The following is a 20,310-nucleotide window of genomic DNA, read 5'->3' on the forward strand; positions in this document are numbered from 1 at the left end:
ATCCTGAGGGAGCGGCAGCCCGGCGAAGGGTACTCAGGACCAGCATTAGGTAGAGAGGTTTCCAAACCTCAGGTTCCTGAGTTAGCTCCCTCTTAGCAATCACCCCAACCAATGCCCATTAAAGGTATGACAAGTCCCCAGAAGAGCGGAGTTCTGGGGCAAAGGGCTTCTGGAGCGAACTAGGTTAAAGTTCAACAAAAATCTTTAGCAAGCCCAGCCGGCAAGTAATTACATAAGATTCCGGCTGTGCCCCGGCAAGGCAGGAAGGGGCCAAGCGGGGTAGCGATCAGCTCTTTCAGGGCAAAGTTCAATCATGGCAACAAAAAAAGGGAACTGGTGAAAACACAGTAATCCATATGAGGATAGGGGTGATGGACTTGGCAGCCTTATATCCGTGACAGTTAGCCTCTAATCTAGCACTACCATGCAGACTATTATTCTTATTATTAGAGGATAGCAGCTCCTTAAAAGACCCAATAGACCAGAGGCTAGAACGTTCCCTTAGGTGTTCTTTTCAGTTGGCAGACTATGCGGTAAGCTGAAAAAGCTGCGTTAACAGGTCCTAATGCTGCTTTTTCACTACCGCTGGTATTACGAGCCTTGCAGGTTTAGGGGCCCCGCACACTTTTTTGGCCTTATCGCAAACCCACTTACGTAAAGTTTGTAAACCCTTTTTTCTATGGGACTTCCATAGCGCTGGTATTACGAGTTTGTCCTGGAAGGCCAAAAAGTGAGCGGTACACCCTCTACCTCCAAGATCCCTAACGCATTCTAAAAGTCAGTAGTTATGAGTTTTACACTACAACGCTGTAGCATAAAACTCATAACTAAAGTGCTAAAAAGTACAATAACACCCATAAACTACCTATTAACCCCTAAACCGAGGCCCTCCCGCATCACAAACACTATAATAACATTTTTAACCCCTAATCTTCCACTACGGACATCGCCGCCACAATAATAAACATATTAACCCCTAAACCGCCGTACTCACGCCTTGCAAACACTAGTTAAATAATATTAACCCCTAATCTGCTGCCCCTAACAATGCTGCCACTTGCATTAACACTTCCTAACTTAAATATAATTTGAATAAATCTAAATAAAATTACTATCATTAACTAAATTATTCCTATTTAAAACTAAATACTTACCTATAAAATAAACCCTAAGCTAGCTACAATATAACTAATAGTTACATTGTAGCTAGCTTAGGGTATATTTTTATTTTACAGGCAAGTTTGTATTTATTTTAACTAGGTAGAATAGTTATTAAATAGTTATTAACTATTTAATAACTATCTAGCTAAAATAAATACAAAGTTACCTGTAAAAGAAAACCTAACCTAAGTTACACTACCACCTAACACTACACTAAAATTAAATAAATTAACTAAATTAAATACAATTAAATAAATTAAATTAAATTAGCTAAATCACAAAAAACCCCACTAAATTACAGAAAATAAAAAACAAATTACAAGATATTTAAACTAATTACACCTAATCTAATAGCCCTATCAAAATAAAAAAATGCACGTGTCCCTCTTGCTTTTATACTTATTTGAGGCGTCTCCTGTGGTTTTTCTTTTAGACACTATTGATGAGTAAGTCTGTGCATGCAGACTATATACATTTTTTGTATGTAGGTTCGAACATGCTGATTATATTTGTTAGGCAGGTAGAGCTCCCTGAATCTGGTCACTATTTCTTTTTTATCGGTTACATCATGAGTAATTGATGTCCCATTATGACCATTGGTTGGTTCAATACATACCATTTATTATCTCCCTCCGTGCTGTCTCTGGGGGATACCATGATGTTTGTATACACATAGATTCATATTCTGTGTAGATATTTCCACTTGATTAGCGTACTCGATTAAAAGTTTTTACCCATGTTAAAGTAGGACTTGTCCTGTAACAGGGTATTTTGGTAATGTGTGATGGTTTGAACTTGTTAACCAGCGTGGTTGAGGACTTAACCAGTTCTACATCGGTCTGTCTTGTCAAGCATGACCTTGATAGTTTGACTGGCTTCGTATAACTGAATAGTGTTGCTGGCTGTTACTGTCTGTCCCTGTTGATATATTGCAGAATTCTTCTGATATTGTTTTTAATTATTTTTTTAAGTATAGGTTGGTGATGGGTGGTTTTGTTGTTTGTTCACATTTAGGTATCCACTATATTAGTTTTTGTGTTATGTGTTTATTTTCAGATTATATATGTCCTGATGAAGGCCTGAATGAGGGCCGAAATGTCGACCATGTTCTGTTGATATTATCAATAAAGCAAAAATTGGGCTTATGTACAAATCCTGAGAGTGCCCTTTTCTACATGGATCCATATATATATATATATATATATATATATGTCTGAATATAATTGATCTTCTGTGCTTCTGGAGTAGCGTAGAGACTGGCTTGTTTTTCTACAGCAAACCAGCTAGCTGTACTCAGGCGAGTCTTGGAATCCCAAGGTGCAGGGCCACCAGATCAAATAAGAGGCTCTGAAGTATCTCAGACTCCAGAAGCACAGGAACACAGGATCTGCAGCAAATAGTAGTGGGAGGGCAAATAAACAACCCTCTTGGTAGCATAGGCTAGGAGAATATACACTTAGCACTGAGAGTTAAAACTTTCAAAATAGATTTATTTAAAAGTATATAAAAACCAAAGTTAAAAAAAGCTCATGCTTATTTTAGTGTAATTCCTAGCATGAGATTAGAAACAATTATGCAACGCGTTTCTCTGAAGAACCCTTTCATCAGGCATATAGGATTGATATTGATATACCCCTTATATAGGGCTACTCTACCAAAAAAATGAAATACAAACCATCCCTTTTCCAATAAACAACCAGACCAATCAGAACCCATCATCTCATTTCTACCAAATTGTTACACCTGTATCCAATTCATGTATAGGCTCTGTTACAAAACTACAAGGTAAAATCCAGATATAATGAATCAGTTATATTTGTATGCATATAAAGCACTTCAGAGCCTCTTATTCGATCTGGTGGCCCTGCACCTTGGGATTCCAAGACTCGCCTAAGTACCTTGCTAGCTGGTTTGCTGTAGAAAAACCAGCCGGTCTCTACTGGCATAAGAGAGTGCCTTTATATCATGTGAGTACCCTGTGTCTCAAGTTCGTGTATTATCAGATTGTGTTATTGATCCTCTTTCCTTCTTGTTGTTTTGCTGCAGGGTACTTAATGATGGTGGTTCACATTTAAGGCATTTCGGTTGCTCCTTATCTGGACCATATTTTGAGGCAGGCCCTTTTCAGAAAGCAGTTGAGAACACTGAGCCTTGCTGCCTTAGCTTCACAGACATGGCTGGTGCATAAATCTGCCTCTCCAACTACCCTTCTTCCTGGGTCTATAATGAAGCTGTATCTGATGGAATAGTAAGGACGAAAACTTAAGTCAACATGCACAAAATTGCAGCACACTCCCTTGCCAGCTGAGTCTTAGTGTATGGAAGTAGTGGGATTGATGGTTGCTACTTAAGATGCAGACTTCTTAATACATAAATATATATGTATATAAGCATATACATATATATTTAAATTTGCTGCCATTGCTGCGCTACTTACCTCATTCGCTGCGCGTAGGTTCTTCCTTCTCTTGCTATCTTTTTTTGAAAAAGTAAGAATGTAAGCTTAGTAGTCGGCCTATTTTTAATTCAGCACCCTGGGTAGCGCTTGCTGATTGGTGGCTACATTTATATAAAAAAATTACTTGATTATATATACTGTAAAATATATAGGGGGGTAGTTATGAAGCCGTCTACTCTACCTGCCTTCACCGGTCCAATACTCCCGCCTAAGCTCGCCTACCATCGCCGCCGCGGACCTGAATACGTTCGCCCAAGTTATCAAAAAAGCTGTCAAAAAGCCGTGCACCAAGAACGGGGTGATGAGCAGCGGATTGTGATAGTTATCACTCATTCGATCTCGCTGCTCTTTGGCTTTTTCACAGCTTTATTGCTAGCCTGTCACTAAGCCCCCCGCAACTAAATAAAGTTACTAACCCCTAAACCGCCGCTCCTAGCCCCCGCCTCAACTCTTATAAATGTATTAACCCCTAAACCGCCGCTCCCGGACACCGCCGCCACCTACATTATACCTACTAACCCCTATCCTGCCCCCCCTATACCGCCGCCACCTAGAATAAATTTATTAACCCCTATCCTGCCAATCCCGGACCCCGCCGCAACTAAATAAATAGTTTAACCCCTAAACCGCCACTACCGGACCCCGCCGCAACCTATATTAAACTTATTAACCCCTAATCTGCCCCCCTACACCGTTGCCACCTATAATAAATTTATTAACCCCTATCCTGCCCCCCTTACACCGCCGCAACTCTAATAAAATTATTAACCCCTATCCTGCCCCCCCTTACACCGCCACAACTCTAATAAAATTATTAACCCCTAAACCTAAGTCTAACACTAACCCTAACACGCCCCCAACTTAAATATTAATTAAATACATCTAAATAATATTTATCTTATTAACTAAATTAATCCTATTTAAAACTAAATACTTACCTTTAAAATAAACCCTAATATAGCTACAATATAAATAATAATTACATTGTAGCTATCTTAGGATTTATTTTTATTTTACAGGCTACTTTCAATTTATTTTAACTAGGTACAATAGCTATTAAATAGTTATTAACTATTTAATAGCTACCTAGCTAAAATAAAGAGAAATTTACCTGTAAAATAAATCCTAACCTGTTACAATTACACCTAACACTACACTATACTTTAATAAATTATTCCTATTTAAAACTAAATACTTACCTGTAAAATAAACCCTAAGATAGCTACAATGTAATTAATAATTACATTGTAGCTATTTTAGGATTTATATTTATTTTACAGGTAACTTTGTATTTATTTTAGCTAGTTAGAATAGTTATTAAATAGTTATTAACTATTTAATAACTACCTAGCTAAAAGAAATACAAAATTACCTGTAAAATAAATCCTAACCTAAGTTACAATTAAACCTAACACTACACTATCATTAAATTAATTAAATTAATTACCTACAAATAACTACAATTAAATACAATTCAATAAACTAACTAAAGTACAAAAAATAAAAAAAGCTAAGTTACAAAAAATAAGTTAAAACATTTAAAAAATATTACAACAATTTTAAGCTACTTACACCTAATCTAAGCCCCCTAATAAAATAACAAAGCCCCCCAAAATAAAAAAAATCCCTACCCTATTCTACATTAAAAAGTAAACAGCTCTTTTACCTTACCAGCCCTTAAAAGGGCCTTTTGCGGGGCATGCCCCAAATAAAACAGCTCTTTTGCCTGTAAAAGAAAAATACAACCCCCCCAACATTAAAACCCACCACCCACATACCCCTAATCTAACCCAAACCCCCCTTAAATAAACCTAACACTACCCCCCTGAAGATCATCCTACCTTGAGTCGTCTTCACTCAGCCGAGCACCGATGGAACTGAAGAGGAGATCCGGAGCGGCAGAAGTCATTCCCAAGGGGCGCTGAAGAAATCTTCCATCCGATGAAGTCATCATCCAGGCGGCGCTGAAGAGGTCTTCGATCCAATAGAAGTCATCATCCAGGCGGCGTCTTCAATCTTCATCCATCCGGAGTGGAGCGGAGCCATCTTCAGAAGAGCCTATGCGGATCCATCCTCTTCTTCCCGATGACTAACGACGAATGATGGTACCTTTAAGTGACGTCATCCAAGATGGCGTCCCTCGAATTCCGATTGGCTGATAGGATTCTAACAGCCAATCGGAATTAAGGTAGAAAAATCTGATTGGCTGATTCAATCAGCCAATCAGATTCAAGTTCAATCCGATTGGCTGAACCAATCAGCAAATCGGATTGAACTTGAATCTGATTGGCTGATTGAATCAGCCAATCAGATTTTTCTACCTTAATTCCGATTGGCTGATAGAATCCTATCAGCCAATCGGAATTCGAGGGACGCCATCTTGGATGATGTCACTTAAAGGTACCGTCATTCGTCGTTAGTCGTCGGGAAGAAGAGGATGGATCCGCGTAGGCTCTTCTGAAGATGGCTCCGCTCCGGATGGATGAAGATGATGACTTCTATCGGATGATGACTTCTATCGGATCGAAGACCTCTTCAGCGCCACCTGGATGATGACTTCATCGGATGGAAGATTTTTTCAGCGCCCCTTGGGAATGACTTCTGCCGCTCCGGATCTCCTCTTCAGTTCCATCGGTGCTCGGCTGAGTGAAGACGACTCAAGGTAGGATGATCTTCAGGGGGTAGTGTTAGGTTTATTTAAGGGGGGTTTGGGTTAGATTAGGGGTATGTGGGTGGTGGGTTTTAATGTTGGGGGGGGTTGTATTTTTCTTTTACAGGCAAAAGAGCTGTTTTATTTGGGGCATGCCCCGCAAAAGGCCCTTTTAAGGGCTGGTAAGGCAAAAGAGCTGTTTACTTTTTAATGTAGAATAGGGTAGGGATTTTTTTTATTTTGGGGGGCTTTGTTATTTTATTAGGGGGCTTAGATTAGGTGTAAGTAGCTTAAAATTGTTGTAATATTTTTTAAATGTTTGTAACTTATTTTTTTTATTTTTTGTAACTTAGCTTTTTTTATTTTTTGTACTTTAGTTAGTTTATTGAATTGTATTTAATTGTAGTTATTTGTTGGTAATTAATTTAATTAATTTAATGATAGTGTAGTGTTAGGTTTAATTGCAACTTAGGTTAGGATTTATTTTACAGGTAATTTTGTATTTCTTTTAGCTAGGTAGTTATTAAATAGTTAAGAACTATTTAATAATTATTCTAACTAGCTAAAATAAATACAAAGTTACCTGTAAAATAAATATAAATCCTAAAATAGCTACAATGTAATTATTAATTACATTGTAGCTATCTTAGGGTTTATTTTACAGGTAAGTATTTAGTTTTAAATAGGAATAATTTATTAAAGTATAGTGTAGTGTTAGGTGTAATTGCAACTTAGGTTAGTTTTTTATTTTACAGGTAAATTTCCCTTTATTTTAGCTAGGTAGCTATTAAATAGTTAATAACTATTTAATAGCTATTGTACCTAGTTAAAATAAATTGAAAGTTGCCTGTAAAATAAAAATAAATCCTAAGATAGCTATAATATAATTATTATTTATATTGTAGCTATATTAGGGTTTATTTTAAAGGTAAGTATTTAGTTTTAAATAGGAATAATTTATTAAAGTATAGTGTAGTGTTAGGTGTAATTGTAACTTAGGTTAGTTTTTATTTAACAGGTACATTTCTCTTTATTTTAGCTAGGTAAGCTATTAAATAGTTAATAACTATTTAATAGCTATTGTACCTAGTTAAAATAAATTGAAAGATGCTTGTAAAATAAAAATAAATCCTAAGATAGCTACAATATAATTATTATTTATATTGTAGCTATATTAGGGTTTATTTTATAGGTAAGTATTTAGTTTTAAATAGGATTCATTTAGTTAATAAGATAAATATTATTTAGATGTATTTAATTAATATTTAAGTTAGGGGGTGTTAGGGTTAGTGTTAGACTTAGGTTTAGGGGTTAATAATTTTATTAGAGTTGCGGCGGTGTAGGGGGGGGCAGGATAGGGGTTCATAATTTTATTAGAGTTGCGGCAGTGTGGGGAGGGCAGGATAGGGGTTAATAAATTTATTATAGGTGGCGACGGTGTAGGGGGGGCAGATTAGGGGTTAATAAGTTTAAGATAGGTTGCGGCGGGGTCCGGGAGCGGCGGTTTAGGGGTTAAACTATTTATTTAGTTGCGGCGGGGTCCGGGATCGGCAGGATAGGGGTTAATAAATTTATTCTAGGTGGCGGCGGTATAGGGGGGGCAGGATAGGGGTTAGTAGGTATAATGTAGGTGGCGGCGGTGTCCGGGAGCGGCGGTTTAGGGGTTAATAAATTTATAAGAGTTGCAGCAGGGTCTAGGAGCGGCGGTTTAGGGGGTTACTAACTTTATTTAGTTGCGAGGGGCGCCGGTATAGGGGGTTAACATGTTTAATATAGTTGCAGCGGGCTCCGGGAGCGGCGGTTTAGAGGGTAATACATTTATTTAGTTGCGGCAGTGTAGGGGGGCAGATTAGGGGTGTTTAGACTCGGGGTACATGTTAGGGTGTTAGGTGTAGACAGCTCCCATAGGAATCAATGGGATATCTGGCAGCAGCGAACATGAACTTTCGCTATGGTCATACTCCCATTGATTCCTATGGGATCCGCCTCCTCCAGGGCGGCGGTTTGAAAACCAGGTACGCTGGGCCGGAAAAGTGCCGAGCGTACCTGCTAGTTTTTTGATAACTAGCAAAAGTAGTCAGATTGTGCCGCACTTGTGTGAGGAACATCTGGAGTGACGTAAGAATCGAGCTGTGTCGGACTGAGTCCGGCGGATCGAAGCTTACGTCACAAAATTCTACTTTTCCCGGTGTGTTGGGATTGATAACTAAGGCGAATCAGCCTCGCCACAAATACGCTGCGGAATTCCAGCGTATTTGAGGTTGACGGCTTGATAACCATAGATATATTTTAGGGATTCATACACAAAGAGAGTAAAATAAGGCTGCACTACTTAACCAAACAGTGTGAATCAGGGAGTATGGTAAACTGATCAAGAAGTTCCCACAGCGATATCCCGCAAACAGGAGGAAGCCAAGTTAGAGCCGATAGGAGTGCTGCTATACAAAAATCCAGAGGTTTCTCATCCACGGACGTACACAAAACGATACTGCAATAGAGAAGAAGGAGACAGCGCACGTCCGATTCAAGGTAGAGGATTATTATTCCAGAATTGTAATAATAAACCTCTACCTTGAATTGGACGTGCACTGTCTCCTTCTTCTCTATTGCAGTATATTTTAGGGATTATTTAGAATATTTTACAGTATGTTTAATAATTGTAAAAAAAATTTTTTAAACTTTTAGGTAATATTTCAATAACGCGAAATAAAATTACTGTTTTCATGTGTGCTAACACTAACACATTAAAATCTAAATTGCTAAACAAGATTTGCAAAAAGCAAATTTTACATTATGTTCTTCACATAGGAAAAAATTTACTTTTTGTTTGTAAATATATATTTCTATATATGTCTGATAATGTTCATGTAAAATATGTATCTACACCTTTATATCTATAGGGATAGATATACAGGTATAGGTATATACAGATATGTAAATAAATATATATTTAAGAATAAAAAGAGCATATTCTGCTATGTGAAGAACATTGGAATGTGAAATATTACTACTTCATGTCAAATTTAGCACTCTTAAATATACACGGTCAAGTTAGTTTCTTTTAATATTTTTTGTGATTTATTTATTTTTAACTCTTTTCTTTGGTCCTCAAGTTGTGTTAAATATTCTAGTGCAGTTTTGGCTTTCGCTAGAGTTCAACCTATTACTTTCAGCTTGAAATATCAGCATAATATTGCGTGGTTGCAAAATCCATAGAATGTATAGGTTGCACTAGAGCGATGTTGACCGCTCTAACCCTTCCATGGAAAATGGTATGTACCATGGACTCATAATAAGTCCATGTAAGTCCATCAAAAATGTTAGCATGGTCCAGCGATATTGCTTATCCCAACCCGCACTATCATTATCACAGTCCAGCAATATTTCTTATCACAACCCGCACTATCATTATCACAGTCCAGCGATATTGCTTATCCCAACCCGCACTATCATTAGCACAGTCCAGCGATATTGCTTATCCCAACCCGCACTATCATTAGCACAGTCCAGCGATATTGCTTATCCCAACCCGCACTATCATTAGCACAGTCCAGCGATATTGCTTATCCCAACCCGCACTATCATTAGCACAGTCCAGCGATATTGCTTATCCCAACCCGCACTATCATTATCACAGTCCAGCAATATTTCTTATCACAACCCGCAGTATCATTAGCACAGTCCAGCGATATTGCTTATCACAACCCGCACTATCATTAGCACAGTCCAGCGATATTGCTTATCCCAACCCGCACTATCATTAGCACAGTCCAGCGATATTGCTTATCCCAACCCGCACTATCATTAGCACAGTCCAGCGATATTGCTTATCCCAACCCGCACTATCATTAGCACAGTCCAGCGATATTGCTTATCCCAACCCGCACTATCATTAGCACAGTCCAGCGATATTGCTTATCCAAACCCGCACTATCATTAGCACAGTCCAGCGATATTGCTTATCACAACCCGCACTATCATTAGCACAGTCCAGTGATATTGCTTATCACAACCCGCACTATCATTAGCACAGTCCAGCGATATTGCTTATCCCAAACCTCACTATCATTAGCACAGTCCAGCGATATTGCTTATCACAACCCGCACTATCATTAGCACAGTCCAGAGATATTGCTTATCACAACCCGCAGTATCATTAGCACAGTCCAGCGATATTGCTTATCACAACCCGCACTATCATTAGTGCACCACTTGTACTCTGTCCCTTTGTCAGTTCATCTCTGTTTCATCAACCTCTATTGCCCGATGGATTCAATTGACTATAACTGAAGTAGGAATTTTCTGTTGCTTCAAAAGCCTTTTTGAAATCTTACTTGCAGTAGATTTTAAATTCAGCACATTAGTCCTCAACCTTTTGTCAGTTATATTCTAAAACTTGAAATCATAGTCTTTATCTGTTACAGTAACCAGTATTTTGCAGTTATATTTAAACTACTTTGCCCATGGTGTTTGTTAGTCAGTTATAACCTCTACCCTCCTTTATGTTAAAGAAAAAAAACTATATTGACATTGAACATTACTGCTTTTATCTTATCTTGTTCTAAAATCGTTTGATTAATGGGTAGTCTCTTCTTTCCTTATCTGAAAACTACTTAACCAACTTCTGTCTCCTTCCTTTCATGCAATTCTATGTTCCTCTGAAAGCTACATTATAGTTTTCAAGTTAATTGTTGATGGTAATCTTCTTGTTTTTGACATTTTCTTCCTCCTATTTTCAGTTCTTAATGTGTTTATACCACGGAAAAGAGGTACTGCTAGCACAACTGAGCACTTTTTGGTGCAACTCAGCATCTTGATTTTGTCAGCAAAAATGCACTCTCTCTTGTTCTTTTTTTGTTTATTCTTTCCTTTATTGTTTTGTAATTTATATAGTGTATTTTATGTTTTTAAAGGGACAGTCTACACCAGAATTGTTATTGTTTAAAAAGATAGATAATCTCTTTATTACCCATTCCCTAGTTTTGCATAATTAACACAGTTATATAAATATACTTTTTACCTCTGTGATTACCTTGTATCTAAGCCTCTGTAAACTGCCCCCTTATGTCAGTTCTTTTGACAGACATTCATTTTAGCCAATCAGAGCTGGCTCACCTGAACTCCACGTGCATGAGCACAGTGTTATCTATATGACACACATGAACTAACACTCTCTAGTGGTGAAAAACTGTGAAAATGCCCTGAGAGAAGAGGCAGTCTTCAAGGGCTTAGACATTTGCATTTAAACCTCCTATGTTTAGCTTTCAACTAAGAATACCAAGAGAACAAAGCATAATTGGTGATCAAAGTAAATTGGAAAATTGTTTAAAATGACATTCTCTATCTGAATCATGAAAGTTTATTTTGGATTAAACTGTCTCTTTAAAAGCTTAATATGACAAGTAATGAGACAAATTGAATATATAAGTATCTGTTTGTCTGAATTAAAGCACACACACATATATATATATTAAAAATCAATATACATGGAAACATGTAGAAGCATTTTTTTTTTATTGGATTTTTGGAGAAAAGAAACAAACAACCATGGAGCCGTGCAAGGCCCAAATTCCATTGGTTAAACATACATGAATAGGTCCAATTATCAACAAACTATATTCCAAACAAAGAGACAATCTAACATAAATGTACTTTAAAATACAAAAATCATTTCATAATTCATATTACCAGCATTAAATGGACAGTCAAGTCCAAAACAAACTTTCATGTTTCAGATAGAGCATGTAATTTTAAACAACTTTCCAATTTACTTTTATCACCAATTTTGCTTTGTTCTCTTAGTATTCTTAGTTGAAAGCTAAACCTAGGAGGTTCATATGCTAATTTCTTAGACCTTGAAGGCTGCCTCTAATCTAAATGCATTTTTTTACCACTAGAGGGCATTAGTTTACGTGTTTTATATAGATAACATTGAGCTCATGCACGTGAATTTACCATGGAGACAGCTCTGAGACAGCTTGCTAAAATGCAAGTCTGTCAAAAGAACTGAAATAAGAGGGCAGTCTGCTGAGGTTTAGGTACAAGGTAATTACAGAGGTAAAATTTGTATTATTATAACTGTGTTGGTTATGCAAAATTGGGGAATTGGTAATTAAGGGATTATCTATCTTTTAAAACAACAACAATTCTGGTGTTGACTGTCCCTTTAATCTATACTCTGAATATGCCTGCACTGACTGCGTTAATTAATATCTTATCATAATACTGTCTCTTTTTGTTTCAATATATTTACAACAGTCATTTGATCGAGTAATCTAAGCATCATATGTTAGAAGTTGCAGCTCCTCTCTATTCGGGAGCATGCAAATACAGTAATTTTTCAAATGGCGATAAAGAGAAATAACAAAATAGGCACTATAAAGCCTTGGATTCTATTACCGTTAATATACTCCATAGTATGATTTATAAGGAACAGGATATTGCTCTTCTTCCAGCAATACATATTCATCATGCAATCTCCTGAATATCCACGTGACCAAGATCTTGGCAACATTCCATTTTCCAATTGTTGTTTAAACCAGTCAGAGGTCTTAAAATATGAGACTACTTGAAGCTGTGCCTCTAGAGGTAAAGCAATAATCATTGTCTTCCACTTAGCAAAGAAGCGGTGAATCTGTTTGTTGTTAAAAATCCTTATATTATACTGCTCCAATTTCATTTGGTAATGGGCACTTTTTAGAAACTCTGAGAACTTGGGTCCTTCGCTACCTTTCCAGTTTTTAAGTATTAAATTTCCGTCCTATCAGAATCATTGAATAAATAAATCAAAAGTTAGGGTTTGTAGCTGTAAATCTAGATAAGAACAAAATCTGCCTTAACAATAATTTAAGATGGGTTCCCAGTATCTTGATACACCAAAAGTTAACTTTTTGTAAAAATTGTTACATTTTAGGACATGACCAAAAACAATGGACTAAAATCCACAATATCTAGTCTACACTTGGGACATTTGCCATGGGTTTCCGCCCATTTTGTTATTCTAGCTGGTGAAAGGTAGGCCATATTTATGAGTTTAACATGTGATTCTCTCAAGGTAATAGTGACAGCGGCCTTATCTACAAGTGTAAAGCTAGGTATAATCGTTTCCCTGTCAGTATGTACCTTTACCCTACTCCATTTCATTATTATATTATTAACCCCTTAGGGTACGTCGCTGGTCTTTCTATGGGGTCGCCACTTTAAATAGACCGCAATATTTTAACAAGCCTTCTAGAGGGAGGGTCTAATGCCTTGGTCATTAAGGGGTTAATATGAGATTCCCTGTGAAAGTTAACCAACAATTTGTGTATCTGGTAAATGGTGTTTACCCCTTCATGATAGAGCTTAATTACATGGCCCAGTTTACCTATGTCAAGGTCTATTCCAGTTTCCAATCTCAATTTACTCACACAGTGTCTAACCTGGAGATAGGCCTAGAAGGTAATTTTTGGCAAATTTAAATTAAATCTCAACTCATTAAAAGATCTCATAATCAGGGTCCTCTCTTCACAGACCTGGCCTATCGATTGGAGCCGTTTATGAGCCGATGTTGAAAATACAGATATATCTAGTTCTAGTGGGAAGTTGGATTACCTAGTAAAGGTAGAAATTCTGACTTAGTAAAGTTTATCTTAGTTTCCAAACATATCTTTTGCCATGCACAGACAATGGGGCTGAATTATCAAGCTGCAAATGGAGCTTGATACCCCTGTTTCCGCACAAGCCTTCAGGCTGCTCCATAACTGGTCTGCTGCCTCTAAGGCTGAGGTCTGCAATCCGCGCAATCCTATACAATCATGCTGATTGACACCCCTGCTAGCGGCTGATTGGCCGCGAATCTGCAGGAGGCGGCATTGCACAAGCAGTTCTGGTGAGAGATGTCTGTCAGACATGATACGTTACAGCGTGTTATGTCAGACAGACATTGATAAATCGGCCCCAATGTGTTTAAAAGTAGAGAGCTGTATTATACTACTGGGGAGTTTAGCAACAGGACAGTGTAAAATCGCTTTTAGCAGGCAAAAATAGTGCTATGCGCTGGCAAAAAGGTAAGCTGTATTTACTAGTTGTCTCTCTCGCTGTATTTTCTCATTCCCTAAACTAAAATTTAGATTCCAATTCATAAAAAGTAACATAATCTAGCTCGGTAGTCCGAATTTGCACAGAGTATTATAACATAGTTATAATATTTAATATTCAGGCACGCTAGGCCACCACATGATTTAGGCAATGTTAAAGTAAATATTGAAATACGTGGTTTCTTACCAATCCAAATAAATTTATTGAAAATCTTGTGGAGTAGGGAAATATCCCTTTTATAGAGAAACAGTGGTAAATTCTGAAGGAAATATAGCAATTTGGGAAAGAGAATAGCTTTGATTAGCATAATGCAGGCTGAGATACTTAATGGGAGATCGACCCAGATCTGCAGTTTAACCTGAAATTCTTCAATACATTTAGGAAAGTTCAACTCATACAATTGCTCCGGGTTGTTACTTAAAACAATACCTAGGTATTTAATATGTTTAATTTCCTGGAAAGGGTGGGATACCACCTGGGATGGTTTATATATCCACAATAACTCAGATTTTTCATTATTAATCTTGTATCCCAAGAAGGAGCTAAACAAATAAAAAATCTGCAGGACCTTGGGTATAGAGTGAGATGTATTGCTCAAAAACAAGAAAAGTTAATCAGCAAATAAGGAGAGGACAACTTCTTGGCTGCCCAATCTAATTCTTTTTAACTCCTGTCTCAGATAAAGGGGACAAGGGGTTCTAGAGAAAGGTTGAAAAGTAGCGGTGACAGCGGGCAACCCTGTCGAGTGCCTCTCTTCAGTGGAAATCTATCTGAATAGTCTAAAACAAGCTGAACTTTACATAGGTTCCTAACCAGGTTCTTACCTGTCATGAAGCCCACTTGATCTGGGTGTATAATGTAATTTAGACAAGATTTTTTTTTTTTTTTTTTTTTTTAAAGCTTTATTAAGCATAAATCAGTACAAAGAAAATGCAAGTAAAACAATCAGCATAAAAACAGACTTTGAACAATTTTTCAAGTGTAAAAAAGGGTATTCATAATACAAAACTGACACAGAGTTTTGACATAGGAATAATTACCAACCAATAGGTAGGAGAAAGGGAAAGGGAAATGGAGAAGATTCTCGGAGGGGTAATGGATCCACCATAGGAACAAAAAGACAATAATAAGCATTTGGGCGTCTAAGGAGGTTTAAGAACCCACCTACTCCAGATCGTCCAATACTTGTCAATACGGTCAGTCGTGTTATAAAAACCTCTCTCCATCGACGCTAAATAGTCTATGAGTTGAGTGATCTGAGCTAAAGTTGGAGCTTCAAGTTTTTTCCATGACCTGGCTATACACATCTTGGTTGCGATAAAAATTGCAACTCCAAGGATTTGTTGGGGTTTTTGTAGTTCCATAAGACCGATATGCAGAAGGGCTAATGCTGGGGATTTAGGTAACGTGATACCCAAGTCAGAGAGCAATAATAAAATCTCTCTCCACAGGGGGGCAATTTTTGGGCAAGACCACCAGATATGTAGATCTGTGCCCTGTTGGCCACATTCCCTCCAGCATTGCGGGGAGGCTGTAGGATATATCTTAGACAACTTATAGGGGGTTAGATACCACTTTAAGAGGACCTTGAAATAAATTTCAAGGAAAGTTATGCAATGTATAGCTGATTTAGTAATCGTTGTCGCATGTTCCACTTCCATCGAGGTAATTTGAACGTCTATTTCACGTCCCCACGTCTTAATCTGCCAAGGTATGACTTCGCTGTAGTCACTGAGAAGTAGCAGATGATGATTTGTAAGTGATTTTATAGGCTTAGTCCCTGCTTGCCATCTTTTCTCCCAAGTAGTACTTTCTCTCAACTGTGTCTTGGGGAAACCCCAAGCCTGGCAATATTCTAACAATCTATAACTTTCAAACATTAACCATCTCGGAGCCTCTTTCACCTGCGCAACTATTTGTTTAGTTGTTAATAGCCTCTTCTGAGTGTAGAGGTCCCCAACACAGACAAAATTCCATGATAGCCAGTCCTGTCTATGTATATCTGGGAGACCCATCATCAGTCCCTGGAGACTATGAATAGGTGAGGGATGGGGTGCCAGTCCTTTGTGATGTCTAAGTCTATGCCATGTCCGGCAATTGTCTAAGATTATTTTATTCGTAAGCGCTGCATCAAGGAGCCTATGCTTAGGAATCCATATTAGATCTTTTAGAAGGAATTTTCTAGGGATAACCTCAGTCTCGAGCAAAAAACATGCCGGTTTCTCTTTCTCATTGCTCCAGGCTGCAATGTGAGTTAACCTGGCTGCGTCATGGTATAGATATATATTGGGAAAAGCTATGCCTCCTTTGTTTATCGGTAGTTGGAGAATACGGCTCGCCACCCTCGGAATCTTTCCTCTCCAGACATAGTTAATGAATATGGACTGAATCTGAGATAGATAGATTTTTGGTATCGTGTAGGGTATGCACCTAAATAGGTACAAGATTTTTGGAAGGATAGCCATTTTAAGAGTAGAGATATGTCCCATCCAAGAGATTTCTCTATAATCCCACCTCTGTAAAAGGCTTTTAATTTCTGCAATCAATGGCTCAAAATTGTATTTAATAACCTTATTTATATCAGGGCCAAGAAATACACCCAGGTGTTTGATAAGATCTGTGTGCCAGGTGAAAGAGAAGCGGGTCTTAAGTGTGGCGAGGAGCCCGGAATCAAGATTAATTGCTAGGGCTTCCGTTTTAAGAATGTTTACTTTGTAGAGACTGAGAACCCCATAGGATTCTAAGGTCCTAAAAACTTCCGGAATTGAAGAACTCGGGTTAGTTAACAAGATGGTCAGATCGTCAGCAAAGAGGGCGATTTTCTCTGTTCGCTCACCTATCTTGACTCCCTCTATGCCTTGAGAATGCCTGATCTCTTGGGCTAGAGGTTCCATAACCATAGCAAAAATCAGAGGCGAAAGAGGGCAGCCTTGCCTAGTCCCATTAGTAATGGGAAAGGCTCTAGATCTAAAACCTACGCCTCTGACTGTTGCAAATGGTGCAGTATATAACGCCTGAACCATGCCAATGAATTGTGGAGGGAAGCCAAAAGATTTAAGTACCTGCCAGATATAGTCCCATCGGACCCTGCCAAATGCCTTTTCCACATCTAGGGACAGGGCCACGATGGGAACCTCCTGGTGGGCTGACTCAGAGAACACCTGTAAAAGTTTACGAGTATTGTCAGGACCTTGCCTGCCAGATGTAAAGCCTACTTGGTCTATTTGTATGATATCCGGGAGTAGATGAACAATCCTATTGGCTAAGACCTTAGAGTACATCTTGACGTCTAAATTTATCAGTGAGATAGGTCTATAATTGGCACAGTAGAGGGGATCCTTTCCTGGTTTGGGAATCGCGATAATAGATGCTTCCAAGAACTCTCTTGAAAAACTTGGCCACCTCATTAAAGAAGGGGCAGAGGAGGGATGATAGGTGTTGTTTAAACATTTTATAAAAAGAGCCCGTGAAACTGTCAGGTCCTGGAGACTTATTTGGTTTAAGTTGGATAATGACATTACAAATTTCTTTAGTAGAGAACGGATGTAAGAGTGAGTTCCTTGCATCTTCTGTGAGTGTAGGAAGCTTGAGGGGGTCTAAAAACTCCTGTATCCTATCGATAGAGGGGGTATCGAGGTTTTCTGCTTCCGAAAGATTGTAGAGTTGATAGTAATAATCAGCGAAAGCATTTCCGATATCCTCGGGAGCTAAAATTCTAGAGCCATTGATCTCTAAAGCTTGAACCCTAGAGTGGGCAGTTCTTGCATTAAGTTTTCGCGCTAAAAGCTCGTTTGCCTTATTGCCTTTATGGTATATTACTTGCTTAAATTTTGCCAGATTGGCTTTGATTCTGTCATGCTCTAGTTGGAGGATTTGTCTTCTGAGGGCACTAATTTCATCAGAAATTGAGCTGGTAGGATTATCCTTGTTGATTTTCTCCATGTCCCTCAGTTTCATGGCCAGCTGGCCCAAAGGGCCTCCTCTGTTCTTCCGGACTCTAGCCGATTCAGAGATGCAGAACCCCCTTATATATGCCTTGAATGCCCCCCACAAGATTTGGAAGGAAGTTTGGCCTGGTATATTAAACTGTATGTAGTCATTAATCGCTTTTGTAAGTGAGTCCTTAAATCCTCGTTCTTCCCAAAGAAAATTTGGGAACCTCCAAGAATGTCCCCCCTTGCGAGCCCCTGATGGAAAAATGTCAAAAGAAACCGCATCATGGTCCGACCATGTACAGATATGTATTCGTGAGTTTGTGATCTCATTAAGAAGCCAAGAATCAACTAGAAAATAATCCAGTCTAGAATAGGATTTATGCGGATTGGAGAAGAAAGTGAAATCTTTGTCCTCAGGATGGCATGATCGCCAGACATCATATAATTCATGTCTAGCAGATAAGGATCTAAATTTAATTGCTGTAGAACTGGTATAAGGATCAATGGATTTACCCGTTACAAGTTTTTTATCTAATTTAGGGTCCCAAATGACATTAAAATCACCTCCAATTACGATATGACCTTGTCTCACCGATTTTGCTAGATTAAGAACTTTTGATAGAAAATGTAGTTGTTGTTGATTTGGGGCATATAGGTTAACTAAGGTGAAGAGGGTACCATTGAGTTTACACACACAGATAATGAATCTGCCACCAGGGTCTTTATCTAAGTATATTTGTTCAAATTTGTGTAGGAGTATTGCAACTCCTCTTGTCTTATCGGTATAAGAGGCCGTAATCAGGCTTGGGTATAGAGTCGATCTATATGGTTGGGGTCTGTCTATTGTCCAAAAAAAAAAAAAAAAAAATACACGTAAAAAGACTAAAGTAGAAAAAACATATGAAAGGAAAATTGAAAATGTAAGGGAATATAATGTATGGATTCTGAGAGTTCAGATGTACCAGAGAGTAACAGTATTCTTAAGAAACGTAGGGATTCTAATTGATCCACAAGTTTACGTCCGTAAACTTAGGTGTTTTTGAAGGGGGGGGTTGGTGAGGCCAGATGGTGTAAAAGATAAAGGCCTCGGAATGAGATAGCAGATAATGTGCAGACGGTGAATTGAGAACAAGTATTGATTTATATGTATTTGTTACTAGTGTATTAGGTATAGCTAAAGGAGGAGAGCCAATGCCCTCCCTTAAATGGTAGATAAATGAGATCCAGTGGAGGAGAGGGGGGGGATTAGGGGGGCAAGGATTCTTTTAAATCTAACAAGGTGTCTTGGGAAACCAAGGGAAATATCCTAAGTGTGGTCATATGCTTACTTATAAAACCTATGTGTCTATACTAAATCTATGTGGAAAGTCAGTGTCCAGTGGGTAACATTTTATATTAAAAACATAAGTGCTAAAACAGTGGTGTATTTAGTGGCAATTTGTTGACCGAAAATAGGACATGGCCTATAGAGAGAGCATGATTTTGCAGTTGTCACTGGGCTAAATGTCCCTAAGAAATCTAATGGTGTCCTAGTACATATATAAGGATAGGATAAAAATGAACAAAAGTACATTTAGGCTGCAAGATCTAAAAACATAATACTCAAATGGTTTGGTCTCAGTGCCAGGGCTAATAGCCTTCCAACAATTAAACACCAGGCTATATGCACCTTCTACTCCGGCAAGAGGACCAAAACATAGAATTCAAGTCTATCTATCTATAATCTAACGAGTGAGACATTTAAAACATTACATAATCAAACAAACCTGAGGTCAACTTATAAGTGCTATAAAAACATTCAATGTGCACCTTAACCATAAATAGATAGAGCGAGTGGCTCAAGACTGGGCTTTGTGATATAAATAAGAATATAAAGGCAAATCTATAAATTCCAAGTGAAGGGTGAATATCTATCTTAATGTTAAGTTACAAAGACTTAAAACATTGCATAATCAAGCAATCCTGAGACCAACTTATAAGTGCTATAAAAACATTCAATGTGCACCTTAACCATAAATAGATAGAGC

This window comes from Bombina bombina, chromosome 1 (genome assembly GCF_027579735.1).
Source record: "Bombina bombina isolate aBomBom1 chromosome 1, aBomBom1.pri, whole genome shotgun sequence".
In the NCBI taxonomy this organism is placed as follows: Eukaryota; Metazoa; Chordata; class Amphibia; order Anura; family Bombinatoridae; genus Bombina; species Bombina bombina.